The sequence below is a fragment of the Phaenicophaeus curvirostris genome, chromosome 5 (assembly GCF_032191515.1).
Source record: "Phaenicophaeus curvirostris isolate KB17595 chromosome 5, BPBGC_Pcur_1.0, whole genome shotgun sequence".
Taxonomy (NCBI): Eukaryota; Metazoa; Chordata; class Aves; order Cuculiformes; family Cuculidae; genus Phaenicophaeus; species Phaenicophaeus curvirostris.
In genome coordinates this window covers 68,348,188-68,357,863 of record NC_091396.1, presented here as the reverse complement: position 1 = coordinate 68,357,863, position 9,676 = coordinate 68,348,188, and positions in this window count along the sequence as shown.

Sequence of the window (9,676 nt, the reverse complement as noted above, 5' to 3'; positions counted from 1 at the left end):
TGCCTGATACCTTGTTTACACGCGGCCTGAGCTCCTCTTCAGGCTGGGGAATTATTCCCAGGTCCGGTTCATCCGTCAGCATTCCGGGGGACACACGCCACCGTCTTTTTGGCTCCACCTCGGGTTGGGTATTTTTGCGGCCATGACTTGCCTCTCCTTCCCACTGCTAACCAGCTCCTGGCTTTCCCCACTCACCTGCGCTCCTTGGGAATCACAACCTGGGGGTCTGCGTCCAAAATTAGGTGGGTGGCACATAGGGTTTTGAGGGGTCTGCAGTGACCCCTGCTTCCAAATCAGGTATCTGCTTCCAATTCCCTGTGGATTCAAGAGGGCAGTAGTCTTTAGGTACCTTTTGGTGAATCTTTCTAGCCCATACCAAGTGCATTTTGGGTTTTCTACCTTTTCATACTCTTTTTTCTAGTCTTCTACAGAGAAGACCAGTTGTTCTTACACTGGACTCAACACTTTTGGCATCTGGGAATGTTTATATGACACAAGTAGCCTGTGTAGTGGCTTTCGGCCCCCAGGACCCCCCGTTTCCATCCTTTTACGACAGCTCACGTAGCTTTAGGACAAAGGGCGGATGAAGTGGTTTGCTCTGCATCTGGTTTCATGGTGTTCTGAGGCAGATGTGTAAATACCCCATCCTGGGTTTGTCTTTATAAAAGGCTGATTTACCGTCTCAGAAAGCGAAGCGCAGCTGGTCTGACCCAGGGCTCACCCCTCAACCCTTCTCAAATGCTGTCACGGAGTGGTTTGTAATAATTTTTTTAATGACTTGCGTATTTTACAACTCGAATTCTTAATAAATAAACGAAGAAATAAAACTGCATGAAGCTGGGGGGTGGGGGGGAAGGGGGCGGGATTTTGAATTAACGTAAACTGCTCATTGAAGATGTTTTACGTTGCTGGTCTATATTTATTTAGGTAGTGGTGTTGACATTGGTGTGCTGCCAGGTATTTCACCCCAGTATTTATATTTACACAGAATCGCCTTTGTTAGCCAAGTAGAGATCGCCTGCCAAGAGCGTTTCCCCGCCCCTCGCAACAAAAATATCAGTCATCTCTCCATCCTGATGCTGTATTTCCAGCGTGGTATCAATTCCATTCAACTCTACCCCCAGTATGTGAAAGAAAAATATCTGGAGTACTGGAAAAGGACTTTTTTTTTCTCCCACCAAGGTTGCTGGTGGTGGAGGCGAGGTGGTGCCTCCCCTGCCAGGGTTCTAACGGAGGGGGTGGTTGTAAGCGAAAGCCAGCGCAGGGAGGTCGGCGGTGTGATGTAGCGCATCCCCATCCCACGTGGTCTGTGTACTCGTCGGAAATAAAACTTTGGATTTGTTTCAAGCCTTTGGAGATGATGCTCTGTGTGTGCAAGCTCCTGGGAAGGGGCGGGTTCCATCCTGGTTGTGGCTGGGTCCTGTTCCCAGAGGGGCCAGGGGGCTCTGTGATGGGGTGTGGGATTCAGCAGGAGCTTTTGTGCTCATCGGCGAGGGAAAGTGAAGCCTCTTGGGGTTTCAGCCCTCGCTGAGCTGCAGCTTGCTGCTCCTGCAGGGGGGTCAGGCTCATTCATGGGGGAACATTGCTCCTTGAGCAAAATCACCATCACTCAGAAACTGAGAGACACCCAAAGACTCTAGTTTCAATGCCCAGCCCTCCTCCCCCTGCTTTCCTTCTCCCCTCCCTGGAAGCAAGTACAGCCTCCCCAGTGCCATTCTGCGTGCCAAGCACAGGATCTTGTTGGTGTGGTTCCATCCCTTCTCCCCCTGCTTTCCTCCTTCTCCCATGCCTGGTACCAAGAACACTCTCCCCAGTGCCACCTCCAGCACAGGATCCTGTTGGTGTGGTTCCATCCCTTCTTCCCCTGCTTTCCTCCTTCTCCCATGCCTGGTGGTGAGTACCCTCTCCCCAATGCCATCTCCAGCCCGCTGTGTCCATCCTGTAGACCGGAGAAGGAATGGCCTCATCTGGGGCTGCTTTGGGAAGGCTCCGAGGGTCTGTGTCCCATCTTTGCTGTGGGAGGAGGCTGGGGAAGGGGTGATGGGGAGCGGGACAGCAGCCCAGCCCCATGCCCAGCTCATACGTAGGCTGCAGCAAAGCACAACATCCCCCATGCTCCCCTTTGCACCCACCTCCCTTCCCAGGTGCTTTCTAGAAAGATGCTCTGCTCCTACCAAATTTACCATGCCCTGAATTTTCACTCCAGTTTCTTAGGACCCTCGTGGGTGAATGATTTCCCGGCTAAGTGGGTGGCTGTGATCCGAGTCTGGTTATCCTCAGGTCATCTCTAGGGCCAGGAGCAAGGCAGCAGCATGGGGTTTTTGTAGAATCATTTGGTTGGAAAAGACCTTTGAGATCCATAGAGTCCAACCATCCCTGTCCACTACTAAACCAGATCCCTGAATTTCATTTGTGCAATGAACCCCACCACTGCTGAGTCCAGCGTGGATGCCGTGTAGGTATTTCAGTTTTATTTGCACGTTAAGAGCATCCCAGTGAGCGGCAAATATTGCCTAACCCTGGGGAGATGGAATAAGCATGCTCCAAGCTTTCTGCACTGGCTGGTCCACTCTCGGCTCCCCATCCCTTGCTGTGTTCATCAGGCCAGCTTGAAAGAACAAACATCGCTCTTACTGTGCAGGAGCGATGTGCTGCTCTGTGATGCCTTGCCTGCTCAGCATGCCAAGACGAGCGATGCTCGGCTCTCGCCATACCTCCCAGGCTCTTCTCCATTTCCCAGGCTTGCTCTGTTTCATCCTCACCCACCTGGGCTTCAGCTCCGGTGCTGCCAAGCCGGCAGCATCTGCTGAGCTGGAGAAGGCGTTGGAGCACCTGGGGAAAGCGTAGGTGAGATATTGCTCCCTGCTCACCGTGCTGCTGCCCACTCTGATGTCGATGTGAGGCCCTGTACAGCTCGCTAATGAGGATAAACCCATTTGCTCTAATTGCATTTGTTAGATTCAAGCTCATTAGATTTGCAGCATGGGGGTGGGAAGAGGAGAAGCACAATCCTTTCATCACAGAATCATAGAATGGTTTAGCTTGGAAGGGACTTCAAAGCCCATCCAGTCCCACCCCTGCCATGGGCAGGGACACCTCCCACTGGATCAGGGGCTCCAAGCCCCATCCAACCCGGTCTTGAACCCCTCCAGGGATGGGGCAGCCACCCCTGCTCTGGGCAACCTGGGCCAGGGCCTCCCCACCCTCACAGCAAAACATTTCTTCCCAAGATCTCATCTCAGTCTCTCCTCTTTCAGATTAAAACCTTTCCCCCTCGTCCTGTCCCTGCCCTCCCTGATCCAGAGCCCCTCCCCAGCTTTCCTGGAGCCCCTTTCAGCACTGGAAGCTGCTCTAAGATCTCCCCAGAGCCTTCTCTTCTCCAGGCTGAACAACCCCAACTCTCTCAGCCTGCCCTCAGATCATCTCCTTGGCCTCCTCTGGACTGGCTCCAGCAGCTCCATGTCCTCCCTGTGCTCAGCCCCGTGCCACCCTGCCACCACAGCATCACAGTCGGTGGCTGTGCCGGCTGCCAGCTGGAGCACTGGGAAGGGCTGGCACGTAGAGAAATGTCATGATGAATATTGCATCGATTCATCACGCTGTCAGCACCACGTCTGCAAAGTGACACCCAAGCCAGGGAGGGGTGGGGGGAACGGGGGTGGTCTCGCTCCCAACTTGGGCTCATTGCCTTCTCCAGGCAATACCACTCAAAAAACCCTCATCAGGTGTCCTTCACCTGCTGCGGGCACTGTGCAGAACCCTTTTGCAAGATACCATGAGAGCAGGAGCCTTTCCTGCCCATAAACAGCAGAAACCCCTCGGAGATGACTGAACTATAGAATCATAGAGGTTGGAAAAGACCTCTACGCTCATCCAGTCCAACCGTCAGCCCACCACCACCACACCTATAAAACCATGTCCTGAAGTGCCACATGTACATACTTTTTGAACCTCTCCAGGGATGGGGACTCCAAAACCGCCCTGGGCGATGTATCTGGGAGCAAGATCCTGATGATAAGCACTGGCAGCCTTGGCATGGAAAATGGTTTAATAATGAGCTGGACGTGGCATGGAAACGAGAGGGGGCTCAGGCTCAGAAACCCCCTTTGGTGCTTCTCAGGAGGAGGATGGACAATGGCTGAGCCACCTCTGGGCTGGGGCTGATCTGCAGAGTTAGGTGGGAGTGTCAATCTGCTGGAATCAGGGAGGCTTTGCAGAGGTATGTGGACAGGCTGGATCCATGGCCAAGGGCAATCGTATGAGACTCAACAAGGCCAAGTGCCGGGTCCTGCACTTGGGACACAACAACCCCGTGCAGCTCCAGCCTTGGGGAAGAGCAGCTGGAAAGCTGCCTGGAGGAGAAGGACCTGGGGGTGTGGGTCAACAGCAGCTGAACATGAGCCAGCAGTGGCCCAGGTGGCCAAGAAGGCCAGTGGCATCTTGGCTTGGATCAGCCATGGGGTGGCCAGCAGGAGCAGGGCAGGGATTGTGCCCCTGGACTTAGTGCTGCTGAGGCTGCAGCTCAGATCCTGGGGTCAGTTTTGGTCCCTCACTCCAAGGACATTGAGGGCCTGGAGAGCATCCAGAGAAGTGGATGGAGCTGGGGAGAGGGCTGGAGAACAAGGGTTATGAGGAGTGGCTGAGGGAGCCAGGGTTGTTTAGCCTGGAGGAGGCTGAGGGGAGACCTCATCGCTCTCTGCCCCTCCGGTGGTGCTGGGGCAGACGTGGGGCAGACACAGGGGTGCACAGGCCCCTGCTCCCCACATGCAGCTCGGAGTAGGGCTGGGGGCTGCTCCTCAATACAGCCCAGAGCTCCCCAGTACAGGCCAATGCTCCCCAGTGCTGCTCAGGGCTCCCCAGTACAACCCCAGTGCTCTCCAGTGCTTCCAGTACAGCCCTGAGCTCCCCAGTACAGCCCACTGCCCCCAGTACAGCCCAGTGCTCCCAGTACAGCCCAGCGCTCCCAGTACAGCCCAGTGCTTCCAGTATAGCCCTGAGCTCCCCAGTACAGCCCAGTGCTCCCAGTACAGCCCAGCGCTCCCAGTACAGCCCAGTGCTTCCAGTACAGCCCTGAGCTCCCCAGTACAGCCCAGTGCTCCCAGTACAGCCCAGCGCTCCCAGTACAGCCCAGTGCTCCCCAGCTCCCCTCCGCTCTCCCAGCCGCCCCACAGGCCCCGCCTCCCTTGGCCCCGCCCCTCGCCCCGCTATTGGTCCTCTTCCTGCCCCAGGCCCCGCCCCTTCCCCTCCGCCGCGTCAATCAATTCCCTCCCCCCGGGGCGTTCCCGCTCTCTGATTGGTCGAAGCCGCTGCCGCTCGGCCAATGGGCGCGCAGGGTGTGATGCGGGGGCGGGATCAGACCGCTTCTTCCGGTGTGGGGCCGCTCCTTCCGGTGCGCTCGGCTTCCGGCTGTCGGGGCTGGCTGCCCAGCAGGGCTGGAGTTGCAGTGCTTGTGCTTTGCAGGAGCCTAACGCGTTCCGATATCATGTACATAAGTGTTTGTGACGTTAGAATTACCGGCTGCTGATGCTGTTGTGGGGTCAGTGGTGTCTTTCTTGGCTTGACCAAACTGTCCTTCTCTGTGTGTCCTTCTCTCCAGTTCCTGACGCCCCTTCCCTCCAGCTCCTGCTGCTGGAGCCGAGACTGTGTGACGCTTCCCTCTTCTTCCCCAGCCGAGGGGTGCAGCAGAACATCTCTGTGCCCTGGGCTGGGCTGCGTCCTCTGCTCCAGCCTCACAAGAGCAGAGGCGGTGTCCTAGCCACACGTTGTCCTCTCTTCTTGTACACTAAGCAAGGGAAAATGACTTCTGCCCCTTAGAGTTCTCTGATACCAGTATCATAGAAACATAGAATCACCAGGTTGGAAGAGACCCACCAGATCATCGAGTCCAACCATTTCCATCAATCACTAATCCATGCCCCTTAGCACCTCGTCCACCCGTGCCTTAAACCCCTCCAGGGAAGGTGACTCAACCCCCTCCCTGGGCAGCCTCTGCCAGTGCCCAATGACCCTTTCTGTGAAGAATTTTTTTCCCTGAAAGGAGGTTGTGGAGAGGAGGGAGCTGGGCTCTTCTCCCAAGTGACAGGGGACAGGACGAGAGGGAATGGCCTCAAGCTCCGCCAGGGGAGGTTCAGGCTGGACTTTAGGAAAAAAATTTACCTGGTGATTCTATGATTCTATGATTCTAATTACTGGTGGCAGACACTGTAAGAGCCAAAGAACTCTTTTCCATTACTTTTAATTCCTGTGGGGCAGACCTCTGCCTGGGACAAGGATGAGATATAAATACCTGCAGTCTGTAGAGCTGGTTCTCAGTCCCTCGTGGTGGAGAATATGAGCTCCCTGTGACATGAAGTTGGGGGCCAGGAGATCCCATCCTCAAGGGCTTGCAAAACCCCTTTGTGGGTTGTAAATAAATGCTGTGGTCTGTAAAACAAAGCCTTGACACACTCGAAATTCTTATACAGGGTCTGGTTTCACTGCTGGAGTCCGAAGTCCTTATTAAATCATCTTCTTGTCCAGCCTGCTCCCTTCAGTTAAAGATTGCTGGAAGTATTCAGTGGTAACTTTCTCATATCATTTAAACTTTAATCACCACCAAACCCAGGAGAGATCTTGGGGGAGAAGATGAAGCAGTAAGGCTGCTGCCGTCACATTTGGCTGCTCATCAGGCAACGTCTGAGGAATGTGTTTGACAGATCCCGTTCTTTCTGGTAGAAAGTCTGCCTGCGTGGTATTCCTGCAGTTATTTTTAGAGGCATTTACAGCTGTAGGTTTCGGTAACCGAATTCTGATATGATTTCATGCTATGTACTGGAGCCAGTGAAAATGGATGAGCAGCAGGATTGTTAAAATCAAGGCTGTTCTTGTTCCTGTATCTAAAATAATTCCTTTCTGCTCTCATTCGTAATAAAACCCGAGTGGTGCTGCCTTGCTCCAGGTTTCTCTACGTCTGGAAGATGGTTTAGCACCCATTAAAGATGCCAGTGGTGCGATTTCCTTCCTGAAAGGTGTTGCGGTGTTGCCGCACCTTTAAAGGTGTGTGACCTCCGAAAGATAACAGTGGTGCTGCTGCTTTGGAATTGCCGTCAGCTTGTTGTAGAAATCACAAGCTTTCTTGGCTGTTCTTGGAAAAGAGCTTTAAATTCCTTGAGTCCAACCACTGAACCAGCGCTCCTAAGTCTGCTACCAGACCATGTCCCAAAGTAGGACATCTGCCTGTCTTTTAAACACCTCCAGGCAGGGGGACTCAGCCACCTTGTTGGGCAGCCTTTTCCACTGCCTGACAACCCTTTCAGTAAAGACATTCCTCCTGATATCCAACTTAACTGTCCCTGGCACATCTTGAGGCCATTCCCTCTTATCCTATCACCTGTCACTTGGGAGAAGAGACCAGCACCCACCTCGCTACAGCCTCCTTTCAGACAGTTGTAGACAGTGGTATGGTCTCCCCTTGGTCTCCTTTTCTGCAGACTAAACAGCCCTAGGTCTCTCAGCTGCCTCTCATAGCCCTTGTTTTCCAGCCCCGTCCCCAGCTCCGTTCCCTTCTCTGGGCACGCTCCAGCCCCTCCATGTCCTTATTGGAGTGAGGAGCCCAAATAGCTTTCTGTGAGTCTTCTTCTCCCAGCCCAGATCTATACAGCCTGTCTCTCACACCAGGCAGGGGTCAGGGGCTCAGGCTCAAGCTGCAGAAGTGTTGGGTCAGCACGCAGCTCACTGTTCGCTCCTGCTTTCCCACCCAGGCCCATATCCAGCCCCTGAGACAATCAAATCCACAAACTGATCCAAACCCACTTCCTCTGTCCTTGCTTTCCCCAACCAGAAGGTCTACGGAATGGCCTACAACGCATTGTCTGAAGAAGGCAACACCCAGGTCTTCCTTCTCCCACTGATTGCAGCACAACCAGCTCAAGCAGCTGCTTCTGCCAAGTCTTCTAACAACCCTAAATGCAAAAAACATTTCACAGAGGAGGAAAAGCCTCAGGAAACTCAAGAATGTGGTGGTGGGTTTTTGCTTTGGGTTAAACCTGTTTATTCTACCTGGTCCCATAGGGATGACCACAAAGAGGGTGGCGGGGTTGCGGGTGGCATGGAAGATGTTCTTGCTGTCGTTGTGCTTGATGTACCGGATGTAGAGCTCATCTATCTCGTTCTCCAGGTACTGGAGGTAGCGGTGACTGAGCTCCTCCCCACCCATCTTCTTCACTCCACAGAACTGCCTCACAGCCTCCTCCTTCAGCTCCATGTGTTTAGTCTGGAGGTTGCTTGGTGCAAGGAAGGGCTTGTCTCCACCACAGACCTGCGTGGAAAACACAGCTACAGAATTATGGAATTATTGAGGTTGGTAAAGACCTCTAAGATCATCCAGCCCAACAGCACCGTGCCGACTAAACCATGTCTCCAAGTGCTACATCTACACATTTTTTGAACCCCTCCAGGGATGGAGACTCCACCACTGCCCTGGGCAGCCTCTGCCAATGCCTGAGAACCTTTTCAGAGGAGCAGTATAATATCCAGTGTAAACCAGTCCTGGCACAACTTGAGTCCATTTCCCCTCATCCTATCCCTGGTTACTGTGGACAAGAGACCCACACCAACCTCCTTTCAGGGATTTGTAGAGAGTCCAGTCGCTCCAGGACCCTCAATGCCCCCAGCTCCTGTGCTGTGTGTGTCCTTGGACAAATTGCAGTATGCTTTTTCCATTCCTAATCATCTTTCCACACTACCACTGCTTTACCTGTTCTGTCACTGCCATCTGCAAATACAGTTTTTCCTTCAACAGGATGTTCACAATTTTTTGGCTTGTGTTCTATTTGTATTTGTTTTAAAAAGATGATTAACCTATGTGCTGGATGTTGTATCTGTACTCTCCCCTTATATCCTTGTAAAACAAATTGTAGTAGTAGACTATTTTTGGTAACACCATCGTAAATAATTGTCTGCCATAGGTATAATTATACTTTCTGGCTCCTGACCACCAAGGTCTACAATTCGTTGCCGTCCCTTAATAACTAATTCTGCGAACATTTCAACTCGTGTCAAAATAGGTTTTTTGGGTTGGTGGGCTAAAAATATCCATTCTAAAATCATTAAAGGATCTTTTGCTGACTCGTCCCATTGGGCGATTATCCCTAAAGGCTGTTCCTTTTGATTACAAATGATGAATTGTACAGCTAAATCATAACTGACCTGATGACACTGTACTAAACTAATTCGCTCGCTGATTTCCTGCAGTGCTTGTTCAGCTTCTTTTGTCAATGATTGAGGGGCATTTAAATCAACATCTCCTTTCAGTAATTCAATTAATGGTGTCAATAGCCAATTATCAATCCCCAAACAGTTTCGAATCCAATTAATGTTACCCAACAATATCTGCACATCATTTAGTGTGTTGATTTTTACTTTTAATTGAACCTTTTGAGGTTCTGTTGTGTGTTGTAAAATTTTCCCCCACAAATATTTCCATGGAACTTCTCTCTGGATTTTTTCAGGAGAAATTTGTAACCCATATTGCTCTAGCCAGAGTTACAACTCCTTCAGTTCCATAATCAGATCTGCCTTTCCCATTACCAAATGTCATCCATATAATGATAGACAATCAATTCTTTATGATAATCTCTAAAACTGCACAGGACACGATCTACATATATTTGACATGTTGTTGATGAGTTTTTCATTT